This window comes from Phyllobates terribilis, unplaced genomic scaffold, assembly GCF_046119375.1.
Source record: "Phyllobates terribilis strain yellow unplaced genomic scaffold, ASM4611937v1 Scaffold_7__3_contigs__length_470593459, whole genome shotgun sequence".
In the NCBI taxonomy this organism is placed as follows: domain Eukaryota; kingdom Metazoa; phylum Chordata; class Amphibia; order Anura; family Dendrobatidae; genus Phyllobates; species Phyllobates terribilis.
This window is the reverse complement of record NW_027362767.1, coordinates 25,730,628-25,750,636: the sequence shown is the minus strand read 5'-3', so window position 1 is coordinate 25,750,636 and position 20,009 is coordinate 25,730,628.

The window sequence follows — 20,009 nt, the reverse complement described above, 5'->3', positions numbered from 1 at the left end:
TTGTCGGGTACCGGTGTATGCCGCTGCTGAATTTGCCGGCCGGCTTTTTTAAAGAAAGCGTCTTCTGAGCAGTTTGTCAGCTTTTGGACACCTTTGCAGGTGTTTTCTATGTGTTTCTATGTGTTTTTGTTTGCCTGCCATTGGTTTTAACGGTGTTCGACGGTGTTCTAAGGTGTTCGACGAACAGTTCGACGAACAGTTCCTCGAACATCCCGGTGTTCGACGAACCGAACCGAACCCGAACACTACGGGGGTGGCTCAACACTACTTGTGAGGTGCCTGTGCGTCACTACTATTCAGTTTTAGGGTCCACTCACTAAGCCATATATTCTCTCATGCAAGAGAATAGGGCCAATTATGCTAATGACACTCGGCTCAAACTCTGTCAGAGCTTCAACTGAGTGTGATCCGATTCTCTCGCAGCACAGATATGGAGAAGATGGAGAACTTACTTTCTCCATCTTCTCCATAGTCTCTGTGAGTGTTCATCGGACTGCACTTGGATGACATCTGAGTACAGTCCAATGTTTTACGTGCACCCATAGACTTGTATGGGTGCACATGGTCCGAATATCGAATGAGATTATTTTCTCATGCCGATAATCGCAAATCTGCACTGTCCCATAGTATAACATAGGGCCGAGTCCTATCCGATAAAACATCACATAGCATTCAGCCGTGTTATACGACAGTGTGAGCGAGCCCTTAGAGTCAAGGAATATTTACATGCAGATGATGATATTACTCTCCCAGTGTATATTTTTTTAGACGAGTTCATAGTAAATGCTTTGCCTTTTTGACATGTGATCAACTAAAGAACAAGAAAGATTTAGGACCTCCCCTATAGAGAAACGGAAAATAGTTTGGAGGACTTGCATGTCCTTTTTTATTTATTATGAGAAAATCATAAAAGATCCCGTTTTTTAACCATGCTGTGACTTTCTTCTGAGGGAGAGGAAGAGAGCTGCCCTATTCAGAGTCTGCAATAAGACCTGCTGACAAAAGTGTTGAAGATACAGTCTAATGTGAATTAACAATGAAAAAAAGTTAATTTCACAAATGGCTTGTATTTTTTTTAATACAAACCTTTTTGTGTTTACAGCTCCTTTAAAGGGAATCTGTCATCAGGTTTTTGCCACCTAATCTGAGAGCAGCATAATGTAGGGTTAGAGGCACTGATTCCAGTAATGTGTCACTTACTGGGCTGCTTAGTGTTGTTTTGATAAAATCATTGATTTGTCAGAAGGTAATTATCACTAGATGACTAGTAAGTTCTGTAGGACCCCACCCCCATCACTGATCAGTAGATTTCTGTGTACATTGAGCATGGGCAGAAAGCTGCCAATCAGTGGTGTGGGCGGGGCTATACAGAGCGCAGCATTCAGAGAGCTGCTAGATCTGCAGCAGATAAAACGGTGATTTTCTCAAAATGACAATAAGCAGCTGAAAAAGTGACACATCGCTGGAATCAGGGTATCTGCCCCTATATTATGCTGCTCTCAGATGGGGCAGCACAATTAATATTGTGCCAAATTAATTTCCCGTGAACTATCACATGATCTATCACAGGGGATCATGTGACATGTCACGTGATAAATCAGGTGGGGGGGGGGCCGCGCCTTCTAAACTGCCCGGGGCCCTTGCTACTCTTAATCCACCCCTGGCTGCAGCCTATGGTTGCCTGGAATAACGGTTCCCCCAGGATTCCAACAAATTCATGTAAGAGGTCTCGCCCCTATCTGAACTTAGGCGGCGTACGTGTAACACATGATTACAATATATGTGAGTGCAATACAGAGGACCAGTGTACGAGGAGTGCTACATTGCCATTTATGATGAAGGTATCCATATCACCAGATAATCATATGTGGCATGCAGAAGTAGTGCTGGTGCTTCAAAAGCATCCAGCAACTAGAGGGGTTAACACAGTCACAAGAGACAGGGAGTGGTTAAATGAGCCCCAGGGGGATTGTGGGGGACTTGTTTACTATGTTGGTTGCAGCCAAAGGGAGAAGTGGTGTGTGTGATCTGTATCTCTCAAAAGTGCAGGAAAGAGAACAGGATTCAAGTCCAGGGTGAAGCTAAAGACAGGTCAGATACCCTGCACTGTTAGTTCAGGATGTCTATCATCAGGCAGGAAGATAAGGACTGAAAGGAATTGTGTCACAGAGAGTTTCTCCCTCATCAAATCCCCCCACCCCACCCTCCTTCTCCGTGCAGGATAAAGAATGCTGTGTACAGTTGAGTCCTTGTGGAGGAAAACCTGTGGTTGTGTATTTGTTAAAACTGTGCTGTACTGTGCTACCAGATAATAGACTCTGTACTTCTGTGTTGCAAAGGAGACTGTACTGTTATTACAGGAGCCTGTTGCTCAAAGAAAGATTTACATTGCACTTGCCGTGCCTCAATAAATGTTAATGTTTCAACGTTTATGAGGACTCTTGTCAATTGTGTCTGTTCAGCAATTGAATCTGTCCTGTGCCTGAGAGAAGCTGCGGCCTATGGTTGCCCGGAAAAACTGTTCCCCCAGGATTCCAGCAAATTCATGTAACCGGTCTCGCCCCTATCTGAAATTAGGCGGTGTGCGTTTAACACATGATTACAATATCTGTGAGTGCAATACAGAGGACCAGTATACGAGGTGTCCTACACTGCCATTTATGATGAAGTAAATTTATATCACCTGACAATCATATGTGGCATGCAGAAGTAGTGCTGTTGCTTCAAAAGCATCCAGGAACTAGAGGGGTTAACACAGTCACAAGAGACAGAGAGAGGTTAGCAGAGCCCCAGGGGGATTGGGGGGAACTTGTTTACTATTCTGGCTGCAGCCAAAGGGAGAAGTGGTGTGTATGATCTGTATCTCACAAAAGTGCAGTAAAAAGAACAGGAATCAAGTTCAGGTTGAAACTCAACATAGGTCAGATACCCTGCACTATTAGTACAGGAAGTCTCTCATTGGGCAGGAAGATAAGGACTGGAAGGAATTATGTCACAGAGATCATCTTCCTCATCAAACTCTCCCCCCTCCATCTCCATGCAGGATAAAGAATGCTGTGTACAATTGAGTCCTTGTGAAGGAAAAACCTGTGGTTGTGTATCCATTAAAACTGTGCTGTACTGTGCTACCGGATAATAGTCTGTGTACTGCTGTGCTGCAAAAGAGAATGTACTGTTATTACTCTAGCCTGTTGCTCAAAGAGACATATACATTGCACTGGCCGTGCCTCATTAAATGTTACTGTTCTACCGTTTATGAGGACTCTTGTCAAAGGTGTCTGGTTAGCAAATGAATCTGTCCTGTGCCTGAGAGAAGCTGCAGCATATGGTTGCCTGGAATAACGGCTCCCCCAGGATTCCAACAAATTCATGTAACCGTTCTTGCCACTATCTGAACTTAGGCGGCTTGATTGTAACACATGATTGCAATATCTGTGAGTGCAATACAGTGGAACAGTATACGAGGAGTCCTTCACTTCTATTCATGATGAAGGAATCCATATCACCTGATAATCATATGTGGCATGCAGAAGTAGTGCTGTTGCTTCAAAAACATCCAGCAACAAGAGGGGTTAACACAGCCACAAGAGACAGGGAGTGATTAGCAGAGCCCCAGGGAGATTGTGGTGAACTTGTGTACTATTCTGGCTGCAGCCAATTTGAGAAGTGGTGTATCTGATCTGTATCTCACAAAAGTGCAGGAAAGAGAACAGGATTCAAGTCCAGGGTGAAGCTCATCTCCAGTTAGATATCCTGCACTGTTAGTTCAGGAAGTCTATCATTGGGCAGGAGGATAAGCACTGGAGGGAATTGTGTCACAGAGATCATCTTTGTCATCAAATCCTTCCCCCCTCCATCTCTATGCAGGGTTAAGAATGCTATGTACAATTGAGTCGTTGTGAAGTAAAAAACTGTGGTTGTGAATCCATTAAAAGTGTGCTGTACTGTGCTAACGGATAATAGACTGTGTGCTGCTGTGCTGCAAAGGAGACCGTACTGATATTACTGGAGCCTGTTTATCAATGATACCTTTACATTGCACTGGCCATGCCTCACTGAATGTTACTGTTCTACCCTTTATGAAGACTCTTGTCAAATGTGTGTGGTCAGCAATCAAATCTGTCCTGTGTCTGAGAGAAGCTGCAGCCAACTGTCACCCAGAATAATGGTTCCCCCAGAATTCCAATGATTTAATGTAACCGGTCTCGCCCCTATCTGAACTTAGGTGGTGTGCTTGTAACACATATGATTACAATCTCCTGCAGTCCCTCTCACATGTGGTCACCACTCACCTGACTAAAATATTTAACCTCTCTCTTTCTTCAGGTGTCTTTCCCTCCTCATTTAAACATGCCATCATAACCCCTTTACTTAAAAAGACATCCCTGGACCAGAACTGCACTGCTAACTACAGCCCTGTCTCTAATCTTCCTTTCATCTCTAAACTCCTGGAATGCTTGGTCCACTCCCGTCTAATCCGCTATCTCTCAGATAACTCTCTCCTCGACCCTCTACAATTTGGTTTCCACTAATTACTCTCCACTGAAACTGCCCTCACTAAAGTCTCTAATGATCTACTAACAGCCAAATCCAAAGGTCACTGCTCCCTACTGATTCTCCTGGATCTCTCTGCAGCATTTGACACTGTGGATCACCAGCTCCTACTCACTATGCTCCACTCTATAGGCCTCAAGGAAACCGTTCTCTCCTGGTTATTCTCCTACCTCTCTGACCGTTCCTTCACTGTATCTTTTGCTGGCTCCTCTTCCCCTCCTCATCCCCTTACTATCGGGGTTGCGCAGGGCTCAGTCCTAGCCCCCTCCTATTCTCTCTATACACTTCCCCTATTGGACAAACAATCAGCAAATTTGGGTTCCAGTATCATCTCTATGCTGACGACACCCAATTATACACTTCTTCCCCTGACATCACCCCTACCCTATTACAAAATACCAAGGATTGTTTGTCTGCTGAGTCTAGCATCATTTCTTCCCTTTATCTTAAACTGAATCTCTCCAAAACTGAACTTCTTGTGTTTCCCCCATCTACTAACCTAACTCTACCTAACATCGAAAATACCTTGAAGGGGTCAACTATAACTCCCAAGCAGCACGCCCGCTGCCGTGGGGTCATATTCGACACTAACCTTTCCTTTACTCCCTATATCCAATCACTCACTCGCTCTTGTCACCTGCATCTTAAAAACATCTCCAGAATCCGATCTTTTCTCACTTTGGAAACTGCTAAAACTCTTACTGTCACTCTTATTCACTCTCGTCTGGACTACTGCAACTCTCTTCTGATCGGTCTCCCTCTTACCAAAATTTCCCCTCTCCAATCTGTCCTGAATGCGGCAGCCAGGGTTGTATTTCTGTCCAGCCACTTCACCGATGCCTCCACCTTGTGCCAGTCATTACACTGGTTACCCATTCACTACAGGGTCCAATATAAACTCATTGCTCTCAGCCACAAAGCTCTCCACAGTTCTGCACCATTTTATATCTCCTCTCTCATCTCAGTCTATTGTCCTACACGTGCCCTCCATTCCACAAATAACCTAAGACTAATGACGCGCCCCTGGGCCTACTTGGTGTAGCGTTGCGCATGCGGGGACTACCCGGAGCCGGGCCTGTTAGGGGTAGTAGTCTCGTGGCGGTGACCCGGTCCGTGCCCAGGGAGTCAAACTGAGTGGCTGAGTATTAGCAGTAGATGTTCGACGACTACGCCACCCGTTGAATGCAGCTATGGAGCTGCCGCTGCAGGGCAGACCGCTGAGGCCGGTGGAAGGATTGTGCAGCGTGGATGGTATAACCCCCAACGGGAGGGGTATGGCCTCAGGGCAGCCGACGTGGATGATGGGGGTAGCAGGAACCACTCAGAGACGATGCGGTGTAGTTCAGGGTCTTTACTGGTGATAAAGATAGACCCTCCCGGAGTACTGGCTAGCGATCGGGGCCTGGTCAGTCTTTGAGCAGATGGGATTTCCCCTGGCCAGGCGGAGTTGTAGGCCTCCCCAACTAACTGCACTCTTCTGGCTACCTTGCTAGAGGCGGGTAAAAGTAGCCCACGTCCCTGAGTGTACCGTGTGGTGCTCACCCGTATGGCCGGTGACTCGGGGCCTTCTAGTGGCTTCCACTCCACGACGGCGGTGCTGGTCCCACGCGTGTGACCGTGCCTTCGGGTTTCTTGGCCAGAGGACCTGAAATCCCCTGCCGGTCGGTTTCTGCTGCTGGGTAAGGATTAGTCCACACAGCCTCGGACTCCGGGTCCGGTGGTAACTCTTCAATCAGGGCGAGCTCTACAGCTGCCAGCCCCTGATTCCTTTTAGCACGACTTCCCCAGAGCTCCTGATCTCTCTTTCCTATAGCTGCTTCTCCTCTTCTTAACTCTCCTTCTTAACTCTCTAACCCTGCCTCAGCCCTAGTTTTATATAGGGGAAGTTCTTCCCCTCCCAGGACTGGGCAGGAGGTGTGGCATGCATAGGATTCCTGACCAAGAGACCTCCCACCTGCTCTCAGACATAATATTGCTATTACTGTGGAAACCAGACCCCTGGGGTGCCACATTCCCCCCTAGTGAAATTTAGTACTCCGGGACTAAACATACTTTTGTAAACATAACAAGTAAAAACAAAAACAGTACAATAAAGAAAAAACACATTAGGATGGTTCTGGCATGTCCGCAACCGGGTGCAGTCTTTGAAGAAAACAAAGGTGTCCATTTCACCAAAACAGGGAGACGTAACCAGGTAGGGGTCTGTCCTGCCCCGAGTCCTTATCAGTCTTTTAGTCCGTCCTGGGTTACGCTCCAACTATATGCACAAAGGATTCCCGGTAAATCCACCAAAGACTCCTACAAATAACTAGAAACACAAAATTATACACAAGCAACAATAAACAGGTAAACATTAATAAAATAGCTTGAACATTTAGATCCTCCACCGTATGGGCAACTGGCCTCTAGTGACCCGAGTGGACCTACGGAGCTGGCTGACTGGTCCTGAGTAGAGATGAGCGTTGTTCTACTCGAACTGTTCGCCAATCTCAAATTCGAGCTGTTTTGGGCGGTGTTCGAGCCGGTCGGCGAACACGAACAATTTGAGAAAAATTCGGCTGTTCGAGGTTATGTTCGATAACTGTTCGTGCACCAAAATCATAACTGGATTTTTTCTCAGTAATGATGAAAATTAATGTTAATACGCAGTTTGAGTGTACAGCGGGGCGGGGGGAGGGGCAGTGGATGGATCTCTGCAGGAACAATGAAGATCTCCATTTTTTTTTCTCTTTCCCGCATTTGCAGTGGGGAGGTGCAATCTGTCAGCCTATCAGCAGCGCACACACGGAGCGAAGTGCTTTTTTTCACACAAGCAAGGGCATGTGTGATTGGCAGTGTATGTCACATGTCCTTGCCCTATAAGACCAAGCCATTTTCCCCGTCGCCACCATTTTCTCACTGCTGCAGCTGCGTGTTAGACGGCACCGCTGTTGCTGTGTGCGCTATACCTTGTTAATTTCAAGCCAATTTTTGCACAAATATACAGATAGCTTGGGAGTGGGGAATAGTTGTGATTGCAGTCCTTTTAAGGACTAGGTTACAGCATTTCCTACGACTTTTATCAAGCAGGTCTGTGCTCTTAAATAGATAGATTGTGGGAGTAAAGACTAATTGTAATTGGAGTCCTTTTCAGGACTAGGTTACATCAGTTCCTATCAGTTTTTGCCAGGCAGGTCTGTGCCAGTGCTGTGCAAGTTTTTTTCACAGCATTTGGCTGAATCTAGCAAAGCTAATCCTTTTTGGACTATTGCAGAGTGTGTTAGTCAGTGGAGTAGCCTATCTGTGTTGCAAGATATACCACCTGTGTATAGAATACCAATTTTTTTACTGCACCTAGTGAAGTAAAATCTTTTGGGCATAGCATCATTCTATTAGTCCATCTATACTGACCTCCATCAGGTTGCAAACTGAATATAATTTTTTTCTGCATCTAGCTCTGAAAAAATATTTGGGCTTCTAGCAGTGTGTGGGACTTGGTCTATTAGTCCATCTATACTGACCTCCATCAGGTTGCAAATTAAAAATAATTTTTTTCTTCATTTAGCTCTGAAAAAATATTTGGGCTTCTAGCAGTGTGTGGGACTTGTTCTATTAGTCCTTCTATACTGACCTCCAGCAGGTTGCAAATTGAATATAATTTTTTTCTGCATCTAGCTCTGAAAAAATATTTGGGCTTCTAGCAGTGTGTGGGACTTGGTCTATTAGTCCATCTATACTGACCTCCATCAGGTTGCAAATTAAAAATAATTTTTTTCTGCATCTAGCTCTGAAAAAATATTTGGGCTTCTAGCAGTGTGTGGGACTTGGTCTATTAGTCCATCTATACTGACCTCCATCAGGTTGCAAATTAAAAATAATTTTTTTCTTCATTTATCTCTGAAAAAATATTTGGGCTTCTAGCAGCATGTGGGACTTGTTCTATTAGTCCATCTATACTGACCTCCATCAGGTTGCAAATTAAAAATAATTTTTTTCTGCATCTAGCTCTGAAAAAATATTTGGGCTTCTAGCAGTGTGTGGGACTTGTTCTATTAGTCCTTCTATACTGACCTCCAGCAGGTTGCAAATTGAATATAATTTTTTTCTGCTTCTAGCTCTGAAAAAATATTTGGGCTTCTAGCGGTGTGTGGGACTTGGTCTATTAGTCCATCTATACTGACCTCCATCAGGTTGCAAATTAAAAATAATTTTTTTCTGCATCTAGCTCTGAAAAAATATTTGGGCTTCTAGCAGTGTGTGGGACTTGGTCTATTAGTCCATCTATACTGACCTCCATCAGGTTGCAAATTAAAAATAATTTTTTTCTGCATCTAGCTCTGAAAAAATATTTGGGCTTCTAGCAGTGTGTGGGACTTGGTCTATTAGTCCATCTATACTGACCTCCATCAGGTTGCAAATTGAATAAAAAAATTTTCTGCATCTAGCTCTGAAAAAATATTTGGGCTTCTAGCGGTGTGTGGGACTTGGTCTATTAGTCCATCTATACTGACCTCCATCAGGTTGCAAATTAAAAATATTTTTTTTCTGCATCTAGCTCTGAAAAAATATTTGGGCTTCTAGCAGTGTGTGGGACTTGGTCTATTAGTCCATCTATACTGACCTCCATCAGGTTGCAAATTGAATAAAAATATTTTCTGCATCTAGCTCTGAAAAAATATTTGGGCTTCTAGCGGTGTGTGGGACTTGGTCTATTAGTCCATCTATACTGACCTCCATCAGGTTGCAAATTAAAAATAATTTTTTTCTGCATCTAACCCAGCCAATAGTTTTGGCCTAATACCACAGTTTGGCCACTCAGCTCTGCTCGGTTACCATCCATTGTTTTTTTGTGCAAACAACTCCAGAGTTGTGAATTAGTTAACCACCAAAATGAGTGGAAAAAGGCCTGCTGCTGGTGGAAAGGGGAATAGGCGTGTTGGGAAGGGGAAAAAAGGTTGTGTCCGTGGGGTAGGTGCAGAAGAAAGACCATCTTCCAGCCAAACTAAAATGTCTACTTCTTTTAGCGGACAATGTGATAAGATCCCTTTCTTACGGCCACGCCAATCGCTACAAATTCCAGATGAGGCACAAAAACAGCAGGTGCTTCAACGGATATCAAGTGCTCCTTTAAGTGGGCTCTCCTCCACATCAACTTCAACATCACAAATACTCCAGTCCTCAAAGGTGTCACCCAAATCGCACTTGCTTCCTCACAGCTCCCAAATCTCCAGCTGCCCGTCTGAGTATGAGGTAGAACAGATGGTTGAGTCTGCAGAGCTGTTTACTCATACTATAGCCTGGGAATCAGAGGTCGACTCCAGCGCTTCTGTGAATCCAGACGAGGAAATGATCTGCACTGATGCCCAGAATCTTTATGAGTCGGATCCAGGACCAGACGCAGAAGGTTCTGACCATAATGTTGACCCTCATTCCCAAACTGTAACTCCTGTTGGTGGAGACAATGAGGAAGACGATGATAAGACTCAAATACCTGATTGGAGCGACAACTTTAGTTTTTTGTCAGGACAGGAACAGGTTGGCTCTGAGGACGACGGGTGTGATAACGCACAGGGTGATGATGATGAGGTCGGAGATCCCACTTACTGTCAACCCACAGTCAGCCAAGAGATGAGGTCAGCAGAGGAGGTGGAGGAAGATGCTAGTGACGACGAGGTCAGGTTGCGCCTTCCTGGACAGAGACGTAGTACTGGAAGCACGTCAACAACTGCATCCTCAAACACAACTCTGCCTCTCACCACAAGTCGTGGTGGCTCTTCAGGTCGCATGGGTGCTAAGCCTTGCATAGCCTGGGCATTTTTTCAGATCGATAAAGATGACCCAACTCGTGTTATCTGTAACATTTGTCAGCAAAAGCTAAGTAGAGGCCAAAAAATACATAGTTTGAGTACTTCATGCATGAACCGGCACATGGACATGAAGCATAAGTTGCAGTGGGAAGCTCAGTGTGCTACAATGCGGCCTAGCCGGCCGGGCCAATCACCGTCTGCCATATCTTGTGCATCCGCGGCCTCTTCATCCTCTGTGACTGGGGGGACAGCAGTCACACCTGTTTTGGGGCGCAGACCTGCCACCTCTTTACCCGCAACAGCCAGCGTGATTGGCAGGTCATCATTTTCTTTGGAGGTGGTAACACCAGCTGGTCTTGAGCGCTGTCCGACTTCGATAGCACCACCTTTGGATCAAGGCAACCTAACATGTCCGCCTGCATCTTCCTCACAGACCGGCAGTTTGCCGGGGACACCCTTATCAACCCCGTCTGAGCACAATAGCCAGCCCTCGGTCCCTCAGATGTGGACAAGTAAAAGACCATTTCCTCCTAGCCATGAGAAAGCTAAGAGGTTGAATTTCACCATCTGCAAGCTCTTGGCTACAGAAATGCTGCCTTTCCGCCTGGTGGACACAGAGGATTTTCGAGACCTTATGTCCGTCGCAGTGCCCCAGTACCAGATGCCCAGTCGGCACTACTTCTCAAAGAAAGGTGTGCCTGCGCTCCACCAGCATGTCGCACACAACATCACCGCTTCTTTGAGAAACTCTGTGTGTGACAGGGTGCATTTCACCACAGACACTTGGACGAGTAGGCATGGACAGGGGCGTTACATGTCGCTGACTGGGCACTGGGTAACTATGGTGACAGCAGGACAAGGGGCTGCTGTCCAAGTCTTGCTGTCCCCACGAGTTGTGCGTCAATCCTCTTTATGTCAAAGTTCCTCCACTGCTTCTGCCTCCTCAACCTCCTCTCGGTCTTCCACCTGCACCCAAAGCCTGTCTGGTCATGCCACAAGCTTTCTAACTGCGCAGAAGGGATCCTGCACACCTCCTTACTATGCTGGCAGTAGGGCTCAACGTCATCAGGCGGTTTTTACATTGAAATGTCTGGGAAATGTGAGTCACACAGCTGAGGAGTTGTGGTCAGCTCTGGAGAACCAATTTCATGAATGGTTGTCTCCACTGGACCTGAAACCAGGGAAGGCCGTGTGCGACAATGCTGCAAACCTGGGTGCGGCCCTTCGCCAGGGCAATGTCACACACGTGCCTTGTATGGCTCACGTGTTGAACCTGGTTGTCCAGCAATTTTTAGCCCACTATCCCAGACTAGATGGCCTTCTGCAGAGGGCACGGTCGCTGTGTGCTCACTTCCGCCGTTCGCATCCCGCAGCTCAGCGACTTACATCTCTACAGAAGTCGTTGGGCCTGCCACTTCACCGGCTAAAATGCGATGTGCCTACCCGGTGGAATTCAACTCTGCACATGTTGCAGCGACTGTGGCAGCACCGACAAGCCCTGGTGCAATACGTTCTGACATATAGCCTGGGCCAACGAGATTCAGAGGTGGGGCAAATCACGCTGGAGGAGTGGTCTCAGATCAGGGACCTATGCACCCTTCTGCACAGTTTTGAAATGGCGACGAAGATGTTTAGTGCTGACGATGCCATTATCAGCATGACTATTCCGGTGATTTACATGCTGGAGCACATGTTAAACAGAATTCGGAGTCAGGTGGTGGCACAAGAGGAGGTGGAGGAAGTAGAGGAGGAGGAGTTGTATGCGGAAGGGCTAACATCTGCAAGGTCCAGACCGTCGGCAGCACCAAGGCGGCAGGCATGTGAGGGTGGGGGAGATGATTTTACCAGGGCGCATGGTAGCAGCCAAACTAGTGAGGAAGGTGCAGGAGCCCAGGAAGAAGTGGAGGACGAACTGATGGAAGACTCATCAGATGAGGGAGACCTTGATCACATTTCTGTTGTGCGAGGTTGGGGGGAGAGGACAGAGGAAGGAAGCATGATTGTTACCTCGCCACCAACACAACAGGGACTTGGTGCTCCTGGATGCGCAACACACATGAGTGCCTTCTTGCTGCACTACCTGCAACATGACCCTCGAATTGTGAGAATTAGAAATAATCCTGACTACTGGGTTGCCACACTGTTAGATCCCCGGTACAAAAGTAAATTTGCAGAAATTATTCCTGCCATAGAAAGGGATGCACGCATGCAGGAGTATCAGCAGAGACTGTTGCAGAATCTTACATGTGCTTTTCCACAAAATACCAGTGGTGCACGTAGTGAATCTCACAGTTCCAACTTGCCAACCGTGGGACCGTCAAGTGTTCAGCACTCAAACCGTAACAGAACCACAGTATCTGCTGGTAACATCAATTTTGCGGAATCATTTCACCACTTTTTTAGCCCATCCTTTGCAAGGCCACAGGAGACAAGAAGTCTGACACATAGTCAACGCCTAGAGACGATGGTACAGGAGTATCTCCAAGTAAACATTGAAGCCACGACTGTGTCACTGGACCCTTGCTCTTTTTGGGCTTCCAATCTGGATAAATGGCCGGAGCTAGCCACTTACGCCTTGGAGATCTTGTCATGCCCCGCAGCCAGCGTTCTGTCTGAACGTGTGTTCAGCGCTGCTGGTGGTGTGCTGACAGATAAGCGCACGCGGCTCTCCACTGATAATGTAGACAGACTCACGTTCATAAAGATGAACAAATCATGGATCCGAAACGACTTTTCTACCCCTGTGTCATCCTGGGGAGAGTAAAAGCTTGATGATTGGTTAAAATCACAGTACCAACCGTTTTAAGCTTTCAAATTACTAATCATGTTTATCTGTATCTTGACTGGAAAATAATTTGGGCTTTGTAGCAGTGTGCAGCACTGATCCTATTAGGCCATCTATAATAAGCTTCACCAGATTTAAAATTAAAAATAATTTTTAGCTGCATCTAGCCCGGAAAATAATTTTGGGGCTCCGAGATGCGCAAGACACATAAGTGCCTTCTTGCTGCACTACCTGCAGCATGACCCTCATATTGTCAGAATTCGAAGTAATCATGACTACTGGGTTGCCACACTCTTAGATCCCCCAAACTTTTCGATCAACCTTTTCATTTTAATAAAGACCAAAAAAATGGTCATTTTTGAAATTATAAGCATTAGCAGGTTGTTAGAAACTGAAATCAAACAGTTTTCAACTCAAAACTTTATTCTAGGTGATGTTACATTTTCACATAGGACCCCTTGTTCGAAAGGAGCTTCTGAACTCTCTTGTCCATTGAATTTGTCAGGTTTTGGATGGTTTCTGCTTCAATTGTTTTGCATGAGGACAGAATACCCTCCCAGAGCTGTTGCTTAGATGTGAACTGCCTCCCGCCATCATAGACACTCCTTTTAATGATGCTTCAAAGGTTCTGAATGGGGTAGAGGTCAGGGGATCACACCATAAGTTTGTCCCCTTTTATGCCCATATCAGCCAGAGATGCAGATGTTTTATGTGCAGCATGAGATGGTGCATTATCATGCAGAAAAATGATCTTGCTGTGAAATACACGGTTCTTCTTCTTGAACCATGGCAGGAAGTGCTGTTTGAGAAAATCCACATACATTATGGAGTTCATCTTTAGCGCCTTCAGGGATCCTAAAGGGGCCGACAATCTCTCTCCCCATGATTCCAGCCCAAAACATTACTCCACCTCCTCCTTGTTGGCGCTGTAGCCGTGTTTGCGTGGGGTGTCCATCAACCAGCCATCCTCCACTCCATTCATCTGGACCATCGAGCGCTGCACGGCACTCATCCGTGAACAAAACAGTTTTGAAATCAGTCTTCATGTAATGTTTGGCCCACTGGAGCCGTTTCTGCTTGTGTGAAGTGGATAGAGGAGGTCGACAGGATGGCGTATGCACAGCTGCAAACCTGTGAAGGACCCTGCATCTTGTTGTTCGGGGGACGTTGGAGGCACAAGCAGCTTCAAAAACTTGTCTGCTGCTATGACAAGGCTTTTTTGCCGCTGCTCTTTCAACCTGACGTAATTGCCTGTAGGAAAGAGTCCTCAATTTGCCCTTATCAGCACGCACACGTGTGTACTGTGAATCAGCTACATACTTCTTGATTGCCAAGACACTTCATCCTGATCATCGCACAATGTTGATTGTAGTCATGCCTTGACCTAAACACTCCACAATTTGTTGCTTCTCAGCAGCCGACACATCCTTTTTCTTTCCCATTTTGGCAGAAAATGTAGGCTGCTTAATAATGTGAGAGAGCCTTCTTAAGTAGTCTTGCCTTTCATTGGACACACCTGCCAAACTAATTAGCACAGGTGTCTGCAATTGCTTACAGTGATATAAAGAGCCCTGACACACATCACCATCAATGAGTTTAACTGACAAACAAACAAATTCTTCCCTTATCACTCCTAAACACTTTTTGCATAATAATTTGGAACGCGGTGTACATGTGCTTTTCCACAAAACACCAGTGGTTCACGTAGTGAATCTTACAGTTCTAACTTGCCAACCGTGGTCTGTATGGAATTGTTCAATAAAGGGCCCAAAATTAAGATAACATAGATGGGAGAGGTCTCTATGAATAGGAATTCCTAAGTATTTGATACCCTGTGAGGGCCAGGCAAAGGGAAAGTTGGACTGGATGGAATCCATATTAGGGAGGGAGACATCGAGGGCCTCAGACTTCGCTGCATTGATTTTAAAATTTTACCATGTAACAAAGTGATCTATTTCAGCCATAACAGCAGGGATGGATATATGTGATTGAGTGATATATACTAGGACATCATCAGCAAATAGAGAGCACTTGTACTCGGTGCCTCCCACCTCAATCCACCTAATATTGGGGTTATGGCAAATTGATGAGAGCAGGTGCTCCGTCACTAGGATGTATAAGAGAGGGGACAGAGGACATCCCTGCCTTGTCCCATTGGTGATTGTGAAAGGTAATGAAAATGTTCTGACGCACCCCCTGGGCCTTGGGACACCCGGAGCCGGACCCTTTTTGGTGGATGCTGGTGGTTGTAGTCTTCGTGGCGGCGATCCGGTTCCGTGGCTCAGGGCGGTCAAACCAGTGGCGGAACTATTTATGTGGTTTTGATGTTTAAATGTCCAACTACGCCACCCGTGGATTGCGGTCAGAGTGAACCGCCGCTACAGGGCAGACCGCTAAGGCTGGTGTTGTGGGTGCAGCAGAGCGTAGCATAACTCCCCACGGGAGGAGTATAGCCTCAGGGCAGTGTATGCGGAGGATGGGGGTGATGGTGCAGGGCAGCAGCAGTAACGACACGGAGTCAGTGATGCAGTTCAGGGCCTTTACTCACAGTTCTTATTATCCAGACCACGTCTGCAGGTAACGGCTGCCCACGTCGTACAGTGCTCACCAGGTGAGGGGCTCAGACAACTCCCAGATAACTTTGGAGCGCTTCACAGGACCCCCTTTGTGTGTCCTTTGTCTGGCCTTTCTTACCAACACTTCTGTCCGGCTGCCTCGGGCCTCCTCTTGGTAAACTTGGCGCCAGTTTCCCTGACCCTATGTGATACCTTCCTAGCGGGTGGAGCAAGGGGCTGCGCCACATAAAATGTCAGAGCCTCCGGTTTCTAGCTGAGGGTCGTTTCCTGCCTCCACTAGTTCGGGGACCGGTCTCCCCCTTTGGCCTGACCCCTCCACGCAGGTGGATTCGGGCGTGCGGTGGCGACTCGCCCGTCCGCACCCCTGAGATCCCTTCATTCCTCGTTCCTGGAGCCTTCTCCGCTCCTCTTCCTTCCATCTCCCTCTTGCAGGCCTGGGCCTCTGTTACTAGGCCCGCCTCCGGAGCAGAGCTCATGCAGAGCCCCTGCTCCCTGCCACTTCTGCTCAGACTTCTCTGCACTGAACTAAGATGGTGCCCACCTTTTATACTCCCTTCTCAATGCACCCAGGAACTGCTTCCTCCCTGCTCCTGCACTTTAGGGTTCCCCTTCCTCAGTGTTCCCTCCCCCCACTCCAGCCAGGGACAGGGACTGTCGTGCCCATCTCAGGGGCATATTGGTCGCCCTGCCCCACGGCAATGTGGTGTAATGCATGCAGGTGTCGGGTCCTGATCCACACTCCATCCTTACCTGAGAGTGAGATATCACACCTCTGGGTGAGGTGCAATACGTCTGTAGCAACCGAGCCCTCAGGGTGCTACAGTTCCATTTATCTTCAGCCTAGGTGACGTATTGCGATACAGGGCCGTGATTTTGGCTATAAAAGGGTCCCCTAGACCCCTACCCCAAGCTCTTTAAGAGAATCATATATGGCGTGCCAGGAGACTCTATGGAATGCTTTCTCAGCATCCAACGAGAGTATCTAATTACAAATTTTTAACTGCATCTAGCCCAGGAAATACTTTGTGCCTAGTAGCAGTGTCTGCTAGTCAGCGGATTATCCCGGCTGTTAAGCAAGCTACACCACCTGTAGTTTAGACACTTAATTTTTTCAAAGGAAATGCTTCGGGACCATGGGATACTTAGTGAAGAGCATCAGGAGACACCCCAAGGCATAGGGGCTGGGACTGGCAGTAGGATGCCTTGCGGTGGACAGCCGAGCTCGATCCTTATAAAAGCTTTTTAACTGCAGCAGCTTTAGTGGACGCTACTGGAGCTGGAATTACCGCGGCTGCTGGCATGAGACTTGCCCTCCAATAGATCCTTGTAAATGGATTTAAAGTGTATTCATTCAAATTAGAGAGACAATTTAAATTAAAAAGCTTAGAGCTGCCTCCACCACAGGGGGGCTCGCTCGACCCACCAGCGGACAGGCACCAGTATTGGGAGAGGGGGCCTGGCCGTCAGGGTTCACCGCGGCTCTGGCACAAACCCGGCGACACGGAGGTGGCACGGGCAGGAGCGGACTGGCCGTGTCGGCTTCTCACTTTTTGGATTTTAGAAGGGCATGACATGCCTATATCTGTGTCTCCCCCTCCTTTTACTCCTCCACCTCTTTTATTTTCGCATGACTATATGTACTTGTCACTTTTCCATGTGTTAGTTATGTCTTCTGAGCAGTTTGTCAGCTTTTGGACACCTTTGAAGGTGTTTTCTATGTGTTTCTATGTGTTTTTGTTTGCCTGCCATTGGTTTTAACGGTGTTCGAAGGTGTTCGACGAACAGTTCGACGAACAGTTCAGCGAACACACGGGTGTTCGACGAACCGAACCGAACTCGAACACTACGGGGGTGGCTCAACACTAGTCCTGAGCTACAGGGTATAGGAGCTGTCAGGGGTAAACTGGGCAGCCGTCTATGGACTCTTTGGCTCACTAGGGGTATGGCAGGCTCACTATAAGCAGAGGGTTGATTCTCCTGGTCTGCTTGTGTGGGGTCTTCTGCCTCCTGGACCGGCTGTTCTTCCAGCTCTACCTGTGTCTCCGTAGGCACTTGGGATGCTGGTTGGAGGAACGTGAGGATGGGTACCACAACAGCACCATTGACTTGAGTCCAAGACCGAGGGAAGTCTCTGAGCACAGTACTAACCATTTCTTCCCTTTCCTCTATGGGTCGAGGGTCTTCTTGTTCCTCTTCAGGGTTCCGTAGCTGTTCGGGACACTTCTTCAGGTGATCCTGGGATACAATGGCAGTGGTTTCCCCTCCGTCTTTACTGATTATACAGATCTTTGGGTTGTCGTGGCTTGAGGGCAGTACGGTGTACGGGTCCTTCTCCCACTGGTCGTCCAACTTGTGGAGCCGTCTTTTCCTCTTCAAGACCTGCTCTCCGGGCACCAGGGGAACAGCGGGAGCATACTGGTTGTAAGTTTTCTCTTGTCTTTCCCTAGCTTGACAGAGACTTCGCTCCACGCTCTCCTGTACTTTCCGGTACTACTGCTGCCTCTCTGTGTCCCAGTCTGCTTCTGGTGAAGTGTCCTCGGGTGTCAGGACTCCCATCTCCAGATCAACAGGAAGCTTACCAGGTCTTGCCCTCATTAGGTAAGCCGGGGTACAGTTGGTGGAACCTACAGGGATGTGGTTGTATAGGTCCACCAGGTCGGGCAGCTTTTCAGGCCACAGACTACGTTCTTCCAGGGGCAATGTTTTCAGAAGATCTATCACCACCTGGTTCATTTTCTCACAAAGTCCATTAGTTTTCGGGTGATAGGGTGTTGTTCTTATCTTCCGGCAGCAATACAGGGTGCAGAACTCCTGGAAGACTTCCGCTTCAAAGGCAGGCCCCTGGTCCGTCAGCACCTGCTCCGGGTATCCGTGCAGACAGCAGAAGTGCTGCTGGAAGGCTCTAGCTGCTGTTTGAGCCGTTAAGTCCTTGACGGGGACGACAACCAAGAACCGGGAGTAGTGATCCACGATGGTTAACGCGTAGACGTAGCCACTTCTGCTTGGGGTCAGTTTTACATGATCCAAGGCTACCAGTTCCAACGGCTGTCTGGTAATGATGGACTGCAGGGGAGTCTTCTGGCTGGCACGGTCCCTCCTTCTTAGGTTGCATGGGCCACAGTCTCTGCACCACCTCTCGATGGTTCCTCTCATGCCTACCCAATGGAACCGCCCGCGCAGCAGGAACTCCAGCTTCTTCCATCCGAAGTGCCCAGCTCCGTCGTGGTATGCCTCCATCACCATAGCTGCGTCTCTTCTTGGCACCACTACTTGCCAGATTAGTTCATGCGTCCGGGAGTTAACCATTCTGTGGCACAACTTCCCCTTGTAAAGGAACAGTCGACTCTTCTCAGCCCACAGTTGCTTGGCTTCCTCCGGAGCGTCTGGGTCAAGGCGTGCATCTGGCCGAGTCAGCATCTCCTTTACCAGTCGGACGGCAGGGTCATTGTCTTGCGTCTCCGCCCAGTTGTAATGAGGTAATGGGTTGAACGTAGCGGATTGCTTACTCCTTACACGGTGGGAATACTGGATAGTCCCATGACGGAGGAACGCGGGGAGTTCAACTTCTTCCAGTTCCTCTGAATCTTCCCCTACGTCCGGTAGGTTCGGCATCCTGGACAGGGCGTCCGCGTTGGTATTGGAGCGTCCTGCCCGGTATTTGATTGTAAACTCATAGTTGGACAAGCGGGCCATCCATCTCTGCTCTAGGGCACCGAGTCTTGCAGTGTCCAGGTGTGTCAACGGGTTGTTATCCGTGTACACAGTGAACCGGGAAGCAGCGAGGTAGTGCTTAAAGCGTTTGGTGACTGCCCACACCACTGCCAGGAACTCTAGCTTAAATGAGCTGTAATTCTCAGGGTTTCTTTCGGTGGGTCGCAGTTTTCGGCTGGCGTAAGCAATTACTCGTTCCTTCCCCTGCTGGATCTGGGACAGTACGGCTCCTAGCCCGATGTTACTGGCGTCGGTGTAGAGGATAAAGGGCTGGCTATAATCAGGGTACGCCAGGATTTCATCCCCCGTGAGGGCCATCTTCAGCTGGCGGAAGGACTCTTCTTCCAGCTTCTCCCATCTGAAGGGTGGCTTCTGGTTCTTGGCCTTCCTGGACTGGCCTATCAGGAGGTCCTGCATAGGAGCTGCCTTTTTGGTGAAACCGGGAATGAACCTTCGGTAGTAGCCTACCAACCCGAGGAACTGCCTCACTTCCTTTACGCTGGAGGGGCTTGGCCATTCCTTAATTGCGGTGATCTTATCAGGGTCGGGAGCCACTCCGTCAGCACTCACCACGTGTCCCAGGTACTGCACCTTTGG